The 18119-nt window shown below is 40.6% G+C and overlaps 1 long non-coding RNA gene across 1 annotated transcript; it reads left to right on the top strand.

The window, feature by feature from the left end:
• The first annotated feature begins 450 nt into the window (after window positions 1–450).
• On the top strand, window positions 451–11412 carry LOC121493636. The gene is made up of 3 exons (XR_005988516.1): window positions 451–4663; window positions 5248–5336; window positions 7176–11412. It is a non-coding gene; the product is annotated as an uncharacterized LOC121493636 (long non-coding RNA).
• Window positions 11413–18119: the final 6707 nt, after the last annotated feature.

Raw genomic sequence — 18119 nt, 5'->3', positions numbered from 1 at the left:
GGAGCTCCTGGGAGCTGCGGTCCGCCTGCTGGGAGGTGCGGTCCGGCTGCCCGCCGCCTGCAGGGGCGCGTCCGGGAGATAAGAGGGTGCGCCTCCCCAGGAGGGCGGGCCCCCAAACCCGGGAGCCCGGTGCTGAGGATGCGAAGGCGGAGATAAGAGGCTTTCTGGTCACGTACCACTTCTGGTCGGCTGTCCGTCCAATCAACCCCGGGAGAAGCCAAATTAGGGCTGGAGGCTGAGGTCTAAGGGGTCAGTAGTATAGCCAGAGACCCCCCCCCACCCCATGCACATTTTCATCCTGGGTTGCAAATCCTGGCCCCGAATCTATAGAAGCCCCCTTCGAGAGACCTTCCGGAGCCTGCAGGATGGGCTGGGGCCGGAGCCTGGGAGACTCCTTACTTACCAGCAGTTTCTTTTTCTTTTTTCTTTATTTTCTTTTTTCTTTATTTTCTTTTTAATTTGTTTTTATTGAAGTTCGACTTGCCAACACATAGTATAACACCCAGTGCTCATCCCATCAAGTTACCAGCAGTTTCTAAAGGGAGTCCACCAGGTGGTAAAGGGCGCCTAAGAAAATCCTAGAAAAAGACTTTCTGGGATCAATTCATAACACAGTTCATCACTCAGATCTTCCCAGGTCTTGCTCCTGCCCTACCCACTTGATTATTTTAGAACTAGGAAAAGGAGCATGATCATTTTTACTAACTCAACATAAAGCTAATGATCTGGTGTGTTTGGATGACCAAGGGATAAGAGATTTAAAAATACTTAAAATCCTAAATCGTGGGGTGCTGCCAAGTATTTCTCACCTGTAGTACTTTCAACAACTCCTGTAAACTAGGCCGGGCAAACGTTCACACTGCTCCCGGCGACCCCCCAGTGCACAAATGCCCACACACTCTTTCTATAGAAGAGGAAAGAAGCTAACATAGATTTGATGTATTTTTGTCCTTGTTCCTGTAACCATAGCACGGTGCTATGTTTTCTAGACACAAAAGTGTTAGAAAGACTGTAAGCCACTGGTGGTAGTATCTGCAAGTTTTTTCTTAGTGTCTAGATGCAGTGATGGAATTTCCATGGCCATGGGTCAGACCAGCTGATCAAGCCCGCGGATCTTACCCATCCACAACTTCATCTGGCAGCTCTCACACTGGGACGTAATGTTCACTGGGTAGGCATGCTTGACTGGCTAGCAGAGTCAATGAAAAGTAAAGGCTTGCATTGAGAAGTGAACAAACCACTTTGGGGGAAGAAAACCAATGCCTTTTAGCCATAGTGTGACTTGCTGGCAGGCTGAGTTGCAGGAAGAAAGGGAATATAGGAACTATCACTTCAGGAAGGGTTTTTCACTCCTCCCTGATGCCTGTGATAGGAGTTTGGCTGGGCCTGGGGGTACTGATTGAACCTCATTCATGCAAAGAACCTCTCCAGCCCAACTTCCTGTAAGAACCCCCTTTCATCATCATCGCTCTGATTCTGAGAATACCCATAAAGCTAGGAAAAGATAAGCAGGCACAGGCCATTTGGAACATAGGCCCAGTCAGATAGTCTGGTCTTGAACCAGCTGTGTACTAGTTTGCAGGTTTCCATCCCTCCTCATCCTTAGCCTCTCCATGCAAAGGGCTGCTCTCATTCCCTCTGACTTCCAGGGCCCTCCCTACCCTCACTTTATTATACTCTGCTGAAGAAAGATCTTTACAACTATCAGCCTTAAAAATAAAATAGCCAGTTATTTAACCAGCAAAGATGATGAGTTTATCTGGGAATAGCAGAGGAATTGCAACTTAGGACATGCAAACTACAGCACACTGGAGGCAAGAAGGAGAGAGGAAAAAAAAAAAGGAGAGAGGAACGAAGAACAGAGGGGAGGGCCTTGCTTTTATGGAGGAAAGGAGGGAATTGGGAGGGGTTGCTTTGGAGGAAAGTTCATAGGAGAAGGAGAGTTGCCAGTTGTGATGGTTTCTCATTGGCTGGGTCACTGCTGGGTGAGGAGAAAATCTTCCTCCTTCCTGCTGGGTTATATAAAGTAAGCGGTGACTGATACTGAGTGAGCACCATCCCTTCGTTGCTCCTGGCCCTATTTTATTTTATTTTATTTTATTTTATTTTATTTTATTTTATTTTATTTATTTATTTTATTTTATTTTATTTTTATTTTTATTTTTATTTTTTTCCTGGCCCTATTTTAAATTGAGTTTCCTTTATTCAATTTCACACAGCCTGGTTAATGAGTTTAAATCATTTTCCTGTGGGGACAAAGTTGTCTCCAAGGGATTTAAGTCCATTTTTTCAGTGTGGAATTAAAAAACAAACAAACAAAAAACCATCCCCCATTCAAGCGGTTTCAAGCATCGGAAAGCTAGTGGGAACAAATAATAAGTTTACAATAACTTATAAGACATAAGGGCTAAGGTAAGAGTTCTCACCCTTTTTTTTTCTTTTAGTCCAGTTGCCTGCACCGCTTTGTGTTCTGTATGATCCTACCAAGCAAAAAAATTCTGAATAGATTCTGAAACTCATGAGACATAGGTATATGAAGTGTAATTTTTGAAACTCCACATGCTTCTCAAAATCCTTATGAACATTCCCTCTCCTCTGTTCCCAAAGTCTTGAGAATAATGGATATCAGGCCTGCTTTTTTCTAGAGAGAGAGTCAGAAGGGACTCTAACTTCATCCCCCTGACACCTTTACTGCTCTCTAACGACACACACACATACACACCCACCCACCCACCTACACCCACATACACTCATGATTCCTGCTAGCTTTAAAAAAAATAAAAGATTTTATTTATTTATTCATGAGACACACAGAAAGAGGCAGAGACACAGGCAGAGGGACTCATCCCAGGACCCCAGTATCAGAGCCACCCAACTGCCCCAAGTCCCACTAACTTTACTAAATTGTAGTATTTTCACCAATTCCCTAATTTTGAGGTCTGAACTCAGGTTAATTATTAACAAAGTATTGCCAAACAGATGTGTTTACCTTGGTGCACTTCTGCCAATTTATTAAAAATTTTAATGGGGATGGTGGTGGAGTGGTGGAAGTGAGATTAGCAAAGAAATGGACTTTTGGATTTTTTTTTTACTCAATTTTTCTCCTTAAGATTTATTTTTTAAATGCTTAGGTCTTTAGAGGCAAGTATTTACACATTTCATGAAAACAATTGGTTCTTAAAGTGACATATAGGTTAAATATGCAATACAATTTGGTGTTGCTGACTTGGGTTTTTTTTTTAACTGAAGTAATTTTAAAATTGGTTTTTCAGAAGAGGTACAGACACCACTCAAATATTCCAGAAAATTTTTGTGAAAGGGAGAAATCATGGTGCCCCCCCCTTAGTCCCTTGCCAGTAGCCCCTCCACGTTCCTTCTCTACAGAAATATGCATATATCTGGGGTTGGAGCAACCATCTGTGATGAAGATTATGAAAATCACATGAAAAAATGTGTAGAGCAGTGAGATAGAGGAGCCTGTGTCCCGCTACACCCTGGAGCAGATTTAGCCCTGAGCTGGAGTTCTTGTTATATGAGAAAAAAATTGATTAACCTGCTGTTTGTCAGCTTCAGTCTTTTTAGCATCCTAATTATTCCATCTTGATTTGGACGTCCACCCTGGAACCAACCGGCAACAGCCAGGTGTAGAGGGTGGGATCGTGCTAGGACATGATGACCTCCTACTAAAAGTGGGGGGAATGCTAAGTGTGGGATATCGTTTCTAGAAAAAAGGGGAATACAATAACCAGACAATACCATTGATGCCCACTCTAGAGAGAAATTGTTGAAGATAATTCTGAGGTATGGAGCTTGTGAATCTAAGGTGAACAAAAATATGGAATTCAGAAAGAACTAGCAAGTGTAGGTGTATAGGAGGTAAGTTTAATGTAGACAGTTATTAAGACACTGGGTGGCTTAGTCGGTTAGGCGGCGGCTCTTGATTCCAGCTCATGTCGTGACTTCAGGGTCCTGGGAGCATCCATGCTCAGGGGGGAGTTTCTCTCTCCCTCTCCCTCCACCTCCTCCTCTCTTTCTCTCAAATAAATAATCTTTTTTCTAAAAAATGTTATTTCTACCAGTTCAGCCAAGGTGTCCAGCTGTTCCAATTGCTAGGTACAGAAGCTTCCTGATAAGCGCACTCTTTCACTATGCGGTGCTTTCCACAACCATTCTCAGAGGCCTAAGAATGCCCTGGGTCAACTAAAATGAAGAATTGTTTGGGAAGATGTTGGGAGAAAGTGTTGGGGTCTATGCAGGTAACCCTTCTTTTGGCGATCAAGGAGCCATGGGCATGGGGCAATAAGACATCAGACAGCAGTAGGAAAGACATTTCCCATTGCTCTGGTGTATCTGCCTCCATGGTGACCTCATGGCATTTGCAACTGGTGCTATTTGCTCAAGAGAGGCAGAGCTGCTTTCACTCACGTCGTTGTGGCGAGGTCACCTCACCCGGTGAGCTCCAGTGCTTTCTTGGAAAACACACATCTAAGACTTTTTAACTTAAGTCCATATCCACATCTTTTGAAACTTAGGAGTCAAGAATCTAGTTCCCTTCGTTCTCTGCTTCTACCTACAGTAACATTTCCTTCTATTTCTGGTTAGCTAGGACCAGGACCTGCTTCTAGAAATGATGAGGCTGGAATGAAAGCAAAGGGAGACAAAGGTACATTTGAAGTAGGTGCTTAGGCTGAGATTCTGGGGGGTTACAAATGGAAATGTGGGAGGGTTTTGGGGGAGTGAGGGCCGGAAGGATAAAGACTGATGGGACACCCCCAGCGCGGGGTTGATAAGAAGTTCATGGGAGAACTTTGGGAACAAAATGATGAAGTGCTCGAAGTCAGAACACAGGGAAGCAGACACATTTGGGGGCAAGGGAAACACGAAGTTTTAGGGCCTTTGTGTCAAAGGAGCATGAGAAGGAGAAGTCATCAGGGAAGAAAGCTGGCCTCTCTGCTCAGAGAGCACAAGTGCTGAGCACCAGAGCCTGGAGGTTTTTATTGTTTTGTTTTGTTTTTTATCGGTGTTTAATTTGCCAACATATAGAGTAACACCCAGTGCTCATCCCATCAAGTGCCCCCCTCAGTGCCGGTCACCCAGTCACCCCCACCCCCCGCCTACCTCCCCTTCCACCACCCCTAGTTCGTTTCCCAGAGTTAGGAGTCTCTCATGTTCTGTCTCCCTTTCTGATATTTCCCACTCATTTTTTCTCCTTTCCCCTTTATTCCCTTTCACTATTTTTTATATCAGGTCACTGGTTGCCTTTGAGACAGAGCTTCAGAAAACCGGATGAGGTGACTGCTCGATTGAAAGAATATACGCAACGGTAGTAACTCAGGGTGCGCAATTATAAGAGCAATCTTTTATTTGAAGTGGAAAATTGGAGCATGTTTTATGTTTGTTTTTTGCCCAAAGGAGTGATGCAACAGGGAGAAACTAAAAATGCAAAATATGCACCAATAGGCCGAACCAAGCTTTGTTTTCTCTGCTTCTTTTCCTAAATTGAACCATTCAGCCCCCATTCAGATGGCCCAAAGATCACGGGGCAGGGGAACGAGGACTGGGCCAAAGGATGAAACGTTCTTGATCCTGGCATAGGTAACTTCAAGGGACCTGGCCGCCTTGCTCCAAACATTTGCCCTCAACCCTTCCTCTCCCTCTAACCAGCACCCAGGCAGCCTTCATGCTCTAGCCTCAACTATAATTGAAGGGTTATGAGAACTCTGTAGGGTAACTACTCTTGGTCAAACTAAGTCCTGGATCATTTTTTTTTCTCTCTCTCTCTGTAGACATTTATTTAGCCCTTTCATGGGCTAGGTTCAAAAGAGCCCCATTAAGTGGATGGAAACACTCTTACTGCCCTTCGGTGATGGATCAGGAAACTGAAGCTTAGATTCAGGCATAGACCAAGTGTGGATCTTGTTTCTCATGCCCTCTTAATATGACTCCACTGTTCATCTGACCCAGAGTCGTTTTCCACCAAAACAATAAAACCCAGTATTTTCTAGACATCTATACCTGACTAGGAAATTCAAGGGACACAAAGAGGTTACCACCCTCCTCCTATCCTCCCAGAAATAAATATTCCATTTGAGCCACCAGATTATCTCTTCCAATGAAATACTATACAGGCAGTCCCCACTTTGCATGGGACTTCGAGACCATAAAAATCACAGTGCAAGGGGCACCTGGATGGCTCAGTTGATTAAGTGTCCCACTCTTGATTTGGGCTCAGGTTGTGAGATGGAACCCCATGTCGGGCTCTGCACTGAGTGTGGAGTCTGCTTGAGATTCCCTCTTTCCCTCTCCTTCTGCCCCTTCCCCCTTTAAGAAACAAAAAAACAAAACAAAACAAAAAAAAACACCATGCAAGCAGAAGCCAAACAAGTCAATCTTAATAATCAATGTGAAAAAAATTATGATTGTTCTTTGATCTTTAAAATGTTTTGTCAAGGGCGGCCCAGGTGGCTTAGCAGTTTATTGCCACCTTCAGCCCAGGGCATGATCCTGGGGACCTGGGATCGTGTCCCACATCAGGCTCCCTACATGGAGCCTGCTTCTACCTCTGCCTGTGTCTCTGCCTCTCTCTCTCTCTCTCTGTCTCTCATGAATAAATAAAGAAAATTTAAAGAAATAAATAAATAAAACGTTTTGTCAAAACATTAAAAACTTAGTTACCATAGGTTATAAATGAAAAAAATGTCAAAACTAATATTTGTGGTGTGCACCACAATTTAAAGGCCTAGAAACATTCAGAATAAAAGTGTCTTATTTCTTTGTACTTACCAAGAATAGTTTGAAAAGTGCTGGCCTTCCCTTCCTAATCTGTGACCTCTGACAAGGAGTGAGCATCTTTTCTATACCTGGGTGAACTGTCATGCTCTTTCTAAGTTTAAATTATCTTCCAGCATTTTATTCTTTCTGCTGTCAATGTTGTGGAATATCCCAAGATTTGCTGTAAGTTTTTATTTATTTATTTAAGTGACTTCTACACCCAATGTGGGGCTTGAACGCATGACTTTGAGATCAAGAGTCACATGCTCCTCTGACTGAGCCAGCCCAGCGCCCACCACCGCCAAGAGTTCCTTTGATGTCAAGTTGTTGTTGTTTTACCAGCATCACTTCTGGTTCATCATAACCACTTTATTCATTCATATTAATAAGTTTGCCTTCACCAGGTTCCTGTGATGCTTGATTTTATATGTTTACTTGGCTGTGCCATGTTGGTCAAATCTGAAACTACAGCATCAGCTTTTCCCTGGGTTTCCAGCCCGCTGGCTCATTCTGCAGATTTTGGACTTGCCAGTCTCCATAATCATGTGAGCCAATTCCTTAAAATAAATCTCTCTTCTCTCTCTTTTCTCTCTCTCTCTCTCTCTCTCTCTCTCTCTCTCTCTCTCTCTTGGCTCTGTTTCTCTGGAGAACCCTGCAGTTCCTACAGCTAAGTATCTGTCTCAAAATGTGGCAGTAATGACATTTCCATGGTCAGCTATTTCTTCTATAACTTCATGTATATTCAACTAGATTTTCACTTCCAGTGTTAAACCATCTTTTGTTTGTTTACTACGCTTCCATCTCTGTTGGCCAATTACACCCTTTGCTTCCTGCGCATAGACTGAACAACAGATATGCAGGGACCAATCACCGACAGACTTTGAGAGAAATAACGTGATTGCTCAGTGAACCTCATGTGCACCTGTTATTTATGCTGTTAGCTGTGAACTGAAGAGCTAGCACAGAGTTTGGACTTGATGCAGTTACCCACCTTATATAATGTGGCAACTGAAATTTGGACTGCGTTGTCAGGGGAGCGGGTGATATTTAACTAAGCCATGGTGACTAGCTGTAATTTGTGCATATTGAAAGCATGCAGTGCAAAGACAGCCTGTATTTACTTTTAAACCATTTGTCTAGATGGATCATTTAGAAGCATCCACCATGAGGGACCATAAGGCAAAGGAAGCAAGGTTCTCAGGTTCTCGCATCTCTGTAAAAATGCTATCATTTTATTAACTGGCATTCTTGAAATACCTGATTTACTTTCTTGACTGTTTTTGTGACTAACTGGCTACTTATTGAATCACATAAGAAATGTTCAAATAGAGGCAGTGGTGTGTGGTAGAGACAGTTACTAAGGATCCACTTTCCCTGTTGTCCTTTGATGATGGTACGTCAGGGTCGGTGGGGCACGTCTCTGCCTCACTGAGGACTACAATCCTCTCTTAAAGCTTATGATCAATTCTGGCCAGTGGGTTGGGAGTAAAGCTGCTGTCTGCCGTGGCCGGGCTTGCCCTTGGAAGGAAGGGCTGTGCTCTCCCCTGGCCTCTTCTCCATGGGCTGCGATACAGATGCAAGAGCAGCAAGTGGAGCACCCACTTTGAACTCAGAAATGGGATCTGTGTGTTGAGTGTGAGTGCCAGAGCTTCACTATATGGACCACCATCTCTGGACAGTAACATCAGAGAGAATGAAAAGTCAATCTTGTTTTAACCTTTATGTGTTAGGGTCTTTTTGTTACAGACGTTTAACTCTAACCTAAAATATACATAGATGGCTCCCTGTTTGGGAATAAGCAATAGCCTAACAGTGATATAGGGGATTTTTACACATCACATTACAGAGTGAATGGATTCTCCTCCCTTCCAACTTTAAAGAGGATAAGAGAAAAGCGTAAGGGCCTTAGTGTATCGTCTTCGGACATAATAAACTGAGTAGGACCTACAGAGGACAACTGATGACGTAGTGAAGCCACCACAAATAGGACGGGTAAAATCTGCCCCTTGCAGAGAGTGAATTTGGTATTTTCCTTTTAGTACCTTCTGTGCACTAAGGATATGAGCCTCCGTTCCTCACCTACAGACTTGTTGGATTGGAGCCTTTCAATATTTAAATTGAATTCCCAGGAGCTGTTAAGGTTTGATGAGATAGACGGTTATCCAGCAATATTTATATAATACTTTTGTGACCAAATTATCAATTTGATTGATAGAGACATTGACGTGGAAACAATTTATCCTAATACAATCCTTAAAATGTGTACATCATGAAATTTGGCTATTTTGTACAAAAGGATAAAATGTGTAATGCTCCTGTGGATACACTAGAGGACACTCATCTACTATGTTCTGTTTGAACAAAATTGACTACCGTTTGTCAAACCAGTGCGTAAAAGAATCACCTTGGAATCTTGTTTAAAATATGTACCTTTGGGCTGTGGAGGGGCCGTGAATCTGCATTTTTAGTGAGAGACTACCTGGGAGCATGGTAAAGAGGGTGGCTTGTGGAACGTGGCTGCTGGATTTGAAACCTGCCTTTGCTGCTTGTGAACGCGAATGATTATTTACCCTATAGGCTGTTTCTCATCCAGCAGATGAAGTTGTAAATAGCACTTACCTCAAAAGAGGAAAAGAAAAGAGAAAGAAAAAGAGAAAGAGACAGAGAGAGAAAGAAAGAAGAAAGAAAGAAAGAAAGAAAGAAAGAGAAAGAAAGAAAGAAAGAAGAAAGAAAGAAAGAAAAAGAAAGAAAGAAGAAAGAAAGAAAGAAAGAAAGAAAGAAAGAAAGAAAGAAAGAAAGAAAGAAAGAAAGAAAGAAAGAAAGAAAGAAAGAAGAAAGAGCGAGCACTTTCCTTTTAGGATTGTTTTAATGAATGATTAAATTAGTTAACTTAGAACATACAACCTAATGCCTGGCAATAAATATTCACTCTGTTATTACAAGCATTATTTTTAATAAAGACATTCATTGATTTTGTTGTGGGAAGATTTGAGAAATACATGACTATGCTTTAAAGAAAAAAAAAAAAAAAGAAAAGAAAAATAGCCCTTCTCCTGATACTCTGCAGCTGGGGTGAGACTTCAGGTCCTGACTCTCAGCTGGGTGATACGGGAAGGCAGGAACCAAAGGTGCAGGATGAATGGAGCAAAATAAGGCTGGTCCTTCCCTGTTCTGCTAAAGAACTTGTACTTTATTCAGAGGTCGGTGGCAATCCTTTGAAGGAGGCAGAAGGTGGCACGATTGGATTTACATTCGGGATCATTGGCTCAGCAGCAGAGTGGGGGGTGGAATGTGAGGGGGAGGCTGGAGGCCGCTGGGTGGGAGGGCTCAGGCAGTCCAGCACTGCTCCCCTTGACCCTAAGGGAGAGTCTCCAGAAAATATTGGGATTGTTCACATTACTGACTCTAAAAATAACAATTTGAACCTTATACATAAATCCTTTCTGTTTGTAACAGAGCCAAGTTTGTAATAAACCACTCTCCCTCCACGCCACCCTAGGAGTTGCATGCACTGCCGAGGATATACGGCACCCAGTAGGCAGGCACCCCAAGTTTCAAGGCAGCAGACCCTGCAAACAGGACTCAGGGGAGCTGTGCAGGCACCGAGGAAAAACTGGCCTGCTCTCCCCACAGCACTGGCAGCCGAGAAGGGGGTACCTCTGCATCCACGAGCTGAGCCTGTGGATGATGGGGTGGATTGCCAGGAACATGGCAACGTTGCAGGGTCTGACCTAAGAGAAATAAACTTCTGGTTTATCAGGTCCCCTGCCAGGGTCGGTGGAGCTGCCAGGGGAGCAGGGGGTGCCAATGGGAGAACTCGGGGCTCAGGCTCCCTCTTGACTCTGCCTGGAATTCACCACCACTGTTCTCTACTGTCAAATTAGGAGGGTCAACACTGGGGGTGGGGGGGGGGCGGGGAGGACTAGCTACTGGACTCTTTAATACCTGAGGAGTGACTGGGTGATTTCATGAGAAAGGAATTTATCCCTGGGGGCTCCTCTGCAAGGTCCCTTCCTGCCTGTGCACTCAGCCAAGCTTTCTATCTGGTCTCGAAGAAACGTATCTGATTCTAAGTCTGAAAACACGCAAAATGTTAGGTAGATAAAACAGCTCTTGCTTCTGTTAGGCTCGTTCAGATTGCAGACTCATGGGGTATTATCTTAGACTGTTTAGAGATAGAACCAAATCCAATGGCTTTCAAATTTGTGTCAGTATCAGATCCCTTGAAATGGAATGTCCAACTGCTAGGTGGACAGAAAGCAGAGCTGCTTCTATCGAAGGAGGTTTCTGGTTGGCAGTGCCTCTCTTGGTTGTCATACTTCCCACGCTCTATCATGTGACTTGATTCTTTGAACCTCTAGGACCTAGAGAAGCAAAGATATGTATGATTAAACCAATTCTTCCATTTGGTGGAGGGCAAAAATGAGTCCCAGAGAGGTAGGTATTATTTGAGTAGGGTGCAAAGGCAATGATGGTGGGGGGAATGCACAGAAAGAAAGCTGAAGGTACTGTACACATTCGTGGTAGAAAATAAAGTTTGAGGGCCCCCTGGGGGGCTCAGTGGTGGAGCGTCTGCCTTGGGCTCAGGTTGTGATCCCAGGGTCCTGGGATCGAGTCCCGCATCAAGCTCTCTCTGCCTGTGTCTCTGCCTCTCTCTGTGTGTCTCTCATGAATAAGTAAATAAAATCTTTAAAAAAAGAAAAAGAAAATAGAGTTTGGTAAGGATTTTCTTAATGGTTTCTTTGGCGTTGGGTCAGTGGGTCAAGAAGAAAGACAAATTGAAATGTGTGAGGAGTGAGAAGGTTTAACTCAGATCCGGAGAAGGATTTCCAACGGGAAGGGATCAAACTTTGGAACTTTGATGGCTCCTGCCTGGAATGTGTTTGGTGGAGCAAAGCTGATTATCTGTCTAGAGAGAATCAAAGCAAGCTTTGAATTATAGTCCTGCCTTCAAGTGGAGACCTTCAGCCCTCCCAGCCATTAGTCATCATCACCCTTGGCATTATCAATCACCCATTAAAGGTCTTTACCAGTCAGACATAGAGGTGCATTTCCCACCGGACACCGTGAAGGTCAGTAGTTTAGACAGAAAACAACAGGGCTATTTCCTGATAATTCATGGGGGAAGCATTACCCAGTTCCCACCTGTCGAGACTGCTTTTAGGCAACGGGCTTGAGCAATGGAAACCAGAGCAAGGCAGGAAGGCCCACAAGGACCATCAGTGGAAAACAAACAGGGCTCAATAAGCGACCCCCCCTCAAAGTCGTCACAGACCCCAATTATATCCAGGCGCAGTTCTGAAGATTACAGAAAGTTCCAAGCATCCCATACTGCCTCACTCCACCCTGTAACTGGGACCCCTCAGCTTGTGGCAGACAGGCTCTCCTTCCCTGTCCTGCCCGCCACTCCCCTGCAGTGATGTATTCAACAAACTTCCATCACTAGTGTTTGGGTCTGTGATGAATTCCTTCACCACCTGGCCACAGGCCCCCACCCAACTGGGACGCCCCACATTTGGTGGCCCCCTCTAAGCGGTACACCCCACACAACACTTCTTTTCTATGTTTAAAATCAAACTCAAAATTTACCTGGTCCAGAAAATGTGTACCCACCTGATTCAGTTCATCATACTTCTATTCTTAATTTATCTCACTGAACCTCTGTTCTTCACCTGAAAAGTACAGATAACAGGAAAGATTTCTCAGTGTTTTTATATGAATAAAAGGAAATAAGATGTGTTAGCTGTTTACAACAGTGCCTGATAGGAATTATTTCAAAATGATGGCTAGTTTCTTCTCTGACATGGGTCTCTGATAGACCAAATTAATAAAATTTGAAAGAGGTTAAATTTTTCTATATCTTTACAACTTTTTTTTTTTTTTTTTTTTAGAATCCACTCTAATTCCAGGCTCTCTTATCTTTTATTTCTTCCCCATCTCCGCTGCCCTTCTTTTTATTCTGGAATAACTGTGATGACCTTTCATTAATGTGGAAGTTAAAACTGATTTGTTAAGAATCAACGTGGAGAATGAATCAGACACCAATACCCAGGACTATAGTTTGCCTTTAGTTATAAAATTTTTAGAATTCTTTGCCTTAGAAATTCACAGGAGCAGTGTTTGTTTCTCATGACTTTTGCACCTCTAGCTGGTTAAAGAACATCTTTTATCTGTAGATAATAAATTCTATGGCATTGCCCAAGGGTAAGTATCACTGCAGATCAGCATTTGTTCAATCCAGGCCAGCCTAAAAAAATTAAGTGGATGGGCTTAACAACTGATAGAAGATTTTAGAAAAAACTGTATTAACTTGAAGACATGTCAATAGAAATTATTCGTTGATAATTCAAATTCAACAGAAACTGAACAAGGGAGAAGAAAAAATGACTGGATGGATGAACAGCTTCAGCGAGTCTCAATTTGTGAGATAATATCAAGAAGTCTATATATATAAAAAAAAAGATGTCTATTTATCTTTACAGTCAAAGGGAGAGAAGGGGAGGAGGGAGAAGAGAGGAAATGGGCAGAAAAAATACTTGAGGAAATAATGGCCCAAATTCCCCAAATTTGTTGAAAAATATCAGTTCACAAATATAGGAAGCTCAGCAAACATTACGTAGTATAAAAACAAAGAAAACATACTTTGGAATGTTGTAGTCAAACTAATGAGCACCAGCTAAAAAGAAGATCTCCAAAGACACCAAAGACAAAAGGCATATTTCATACAAAAAGAAAAATGTATGAAAAATGGTTGACTTCTAATGGAGACCCTAAGACAATGAAATTACATTCTATAGTTTCAAAAGAAAAAGAATTTATCAACCCGGAAGACCATATCCAATGAAAATCTTCCTTAAAAATGAGGGTAAATTAAAAACATTTTCAGATAAGTAAAATGCCAAAAGAATCATCACTATTAGACCAGCAAAGACTACTTTTACTTCTTAATTTAAAAAAAGAAACTAACTGCTTAAAGCAAAAATAACAAACTATCAGTTTTTAACATGTGTTTATAAAACACATGACAACAATAACACAAAGGATGAGGGAGGAAGTACATGGGATTCTGCTGTTGTAATGTTCTTAACTTCACGGGAAGTGTCCCAATATTAACTCCTAGTAGATTGTGACAATTTAAGGATGAATAATGTGATCACTAAATACCAGTTTAACAAAAACACAAAGAGGAGGAACAGAGAAACAAAACCAGGTGAAAAAATAGAAAACAAACTGCAAGATGCATTTACTTGTTCACCTTGAATAGAAGAAAAATGCTCTTCTTTGTGAACACCCTAATCATTCTCACAGAATTTTTTCACATTATACGTTGCACCACAGTTATTTGTTTATAATTTTTTCTATCTTACTAGACAACAAGCTCTCTGAGGATGAGAACCATGGCCAAATGGAAGAAGAGATGAAAACCATGCAGACCTCTAAGTTCACTAAAGATTCAGTTTTAAGTGTCTTTCATGTGACTAGCTTGCTTCCGCGTGAATTAAAAAAAAAATAAAAAGAATAGCAAAGGGTAGGTTTAAGCAATCTTTACACATACTTGTCATATTTTCAAAGAAACTTTTTGCCCCACTGGCCACTTGGCTTAATCATTTCTACATGGTGCCAAGTGAACAAGAGGTCAAAAACTACCTCTAACCCAGATGGTGAAGAGGTTTCTTGTTGATTAAGGCCAACTCCAACTAACTGGTTGTGTGGCCACAGCACAGTCAGCAGTGAAGAATGTCACAGTTGCCTAAGCAGCCATGGGTACAAGTGGGAGAAGTAACAGCACACCTGATACGTAGCACGATCCTGATTTAGAGTGTCATAATGCTCATCTTTACTGTGACTGCAGTCCCTGGGCTTTCCAGAACTATCTCATAAATACACTGTAAATTATCAGATAATGTGTTCAAATTTGAGGTTCAGAGTATGTGATCATCATATTTATGACAATATTTTTCACATGAATGAACATGGAATTTCCCAAAACATTCTCTAAAAGCTCATCAATTCTAATTCTTCCCACTGCTATTTTGCAAATAATAAGATGCACTTTGCTAACTTTGGTCTGAGTAAATGAACTCACTTCATTATTACTCTTCTTGTTACAAAGGCTTCCTGGAGTAGTAGTTTGCAAACAAACACTTTTGGAAAAAAAGTGTTTTTATAGGTGAGCCTTGATGATCTAGGTAGAGGTATACTGAATGCAGTTTCAGGATTTATTGGTGTACATTCTCTTTTAGTTTCTTAATTTCCACATCTTATATGAAAAGACAAAAGAAGTGAATTTGCCATTACCTACATAAATTTTTTTGAAATGAATTCATTTTCCCTAAAGTTTACTAAGAGGAAAAGCTAACCCTAAAGTCATAACCAAATGTTTTACAGTATGAAAAAATCTGAGTACCAGGAAATGAGCATTTATTCAAATGCTCTTTTACTCAGTGTCTGGTCCCATTACATATTTTAAAATCTACTACAGAAGCAGTCAGTAACTCTCAGCAGACTTCTGGTCAGAAAAGCATCACGGAGTCAAGTCGTTTGGCTGACATTTCATAGGAAAAATTTACAGCAAATCTCTCTCCTTGAAATTTCATTTTTCTCCTGGGAGTCTATTCATGGGCATTTTCAAATGCTATTTGAAATCTTGTAAGCAAATGACTCAGTGTTAAAATCCAAAGTCATCCAAATCACCTTCCCTCCAAAGTATAAAATGGACAGATGCAAATATGGAAAATAACTCATTTTCACCAACAGAAGAGATTATTGAATGCAGTCTGGATTTTAGCTTTTTCTTTTCTTTTTTAAGGTTTTATTTATTTTGGAGAGAAAACAGGTGGGGCAGAAGGAGAGTGAGAGACTCCTTAAGCAGACTCCCTTCTGAACATTGGGTTCCCATCCTATGACTTACATACAGTTCATGAGCTGAGCCAAAAATCAAGAGTCAGATGCTTAATCAAACAAGCCACCCAGGCGCCTTGCTTTTTTTCCTTTTAACACCAAATTCTCCTACTTTTTGAATGCCTATTGTATTTGGAGTCAATAGCACAAATAACTTGCTTGTGGTTTTTATATATGACTAATTTATTAAGATATAATTCACATACTATAAAATTCACTCATTTAAAGGGTAAATTTTTAGTATATTCACAGAGTTGTGCAATCATTGTAATAATCAATTTTGAATATTTTCATGATCCTAAAAAAGAAACTCTGTACCCATGACAGTAACTACTCATTCTCCTCAATCCCCTCTGACCTAGGCAACCATGAATCTAATTTCTATTTCCAAAGATTTTCCTACTCTGACCATTTCATTTAAATGGAACTGCAAAATATGTGGTCCTTTGGAACTCACTTTTTTCACTCAGCATAATATTTTCCAGATTCACCCATGTTGTAGTATGTCTAGTACTTCACTGATTTTATTGCTGTATTCTGTTCTGTAGCTATACCACATTTTATTTATTCATTCATCACTTGATGGCTATTTGTGTTGTTCCCATTGTTGGGACATTATAAATAATGCTACTTTGGACATTCATGTACAAGTTTTTTATGGACATGAATTTTCATTTCTTAGTATATACCTAAGAGTAGAATTGCTGGGTCATATGGTAACCCTATATTTAACCTTTTGAGGAACTGCCAGTTCCTCAAAATCAGTTTTGGGAACTGATTTAAGAACTAGTAGCCTACAATAAGGACCACAGTAAGTTGAAAGACAGCTGCCATGGGATATGTTTCTTAAAATCCATAATGAATTTTCAACTTCTAGTAATGGCAGGTAGAATAATTTTGACCAATTGCTCCCAGAAAATCTAGATAAACTTTCTTCAAAAAAATCGAAACAATCAGAAAATCTAGACAAACTTTTTTTCCAAAAAATCTACTTGTAGATATTAGAGAGCTAACTAGGCAGTGAGGATCATTAGAGACAAGACTGAGGAAAGGAAGGAAAATAATAAAGGTAGAACAATACAGATGAGGCTGCCAGTTGGTCACTTTTCTCCTAAGAGTATATACCAACTATGGAAGAGATGAATAAAAAGTTGAGCAGAGTTTTGATACCTTCATCTGAAGGGAGTACAAAAACTGGATAATTGGGCTAATCAAGGAATGGTGGTGGGGAGGGGAAGGGCCCTAGTAAATACCACAAGGTTAAACCATGAGAGTATAGAAATTATATTTTTTGAGAGTATAGAGATTAAGATTTAGTTTAGTCATATATTTTAATCCTTGATACTATATCAAAGTGAACTTGTGTTGCCAGTAGTTCTAGACACTCCTCAGAGAAATGTAAATCCACTTAAGAAGAATTCAAAAGTCCTTTGAGTCCTCTGCAAGATTAAAGAAAAAAAAAATCTAGGCACATCAAAGCAAATTGACAAAAATGAAAGCAAAAAAATCTGAAAAAAGAACAAGAATTACTGAGATAATCTTCAAAAGAACAATAGTTCAACTGGAAGCTGATTTAGCAATATAAATAATGACATCCAAAGCACACTGGCATCATTTACAGAGTTCTGAAAAGCATACATTGCCAATCTAAAATTCTAGATCCAGCAAAATACCCTTCAAGTATGAAAGAGAATGTATTAGTTTCTATTGCTATATAACAAATTACCACAAATTTAAAGGCTTAAAACTCCATCATTTATCATATCCCAGTTTCTATAGGTCAGAAATCTGGGTGTACCTTAACTAATAGGACATTAAGTGGAATAATAACAATGAAATCAGTACAAAAGAATGTAGAAAAGAGAGAAAAAAACAGTTATGACAAATAAAAAATGAATACTTACGTAGTAGATTTAAACTCAAATATATTGGTATGCACGTCAAATGCCCCAAAGAAAAAAATAATTTTCAAATTAGATTTTTTTTTTAGGCTCCACACCGAATGTGGGACTTGAACTCATGACCCCAAGGTCAAGGGTCACATGCCCTACCAACTGAGCCAAGCAGCCGACCCTCAGACTTGATTTGAAAAATAAAACACAACTATAGGCTAATAGTTTGTAGACCTTAACTATAAACATATAAAAAAATTAAAAGATGGATAAAATCATAACATATAAATCCTTATGGAGCTAAATTGTTATCAGACAAAATGATTTTGAGGCAAAATCATTACTAAAGTTAAAAATAAATACTTTTAATGATGAAACAGTCAATTTACTACAAAAATATAGCTGTATGCACTTATATCATCACATTTTATAAAGCTGAAAATAGACTCTCAAGGAAAACTAATGTATCTATAGAGAGAGAGCTGTATACCTCTCCTGGTTACTGACAGAACAAACATAAAACTTAGTAAAGTTAAAGAATATTTAAACAATATG

Source organism: Vulpes lagopus, chromosome 1 (genome assembly GCF_018345385.1).
Source record: "Vulpes lagopus strain Blue_001 chromosome 1, ASM1834538v1, whole genome shotgun sequence".
NCBI classification, from domain to species: domain Eukaryota; kingdom Metazoa; phylum Chordata; class Mammalia; order Carnivora; family Canidae; genus Vulpes; species Vulpes lagopus.
The sequence above is the reverse complement of the archived record's forward strand: the minus strand, read 5'-3'. Positions and strand labels throughout refer to the sequence as shown.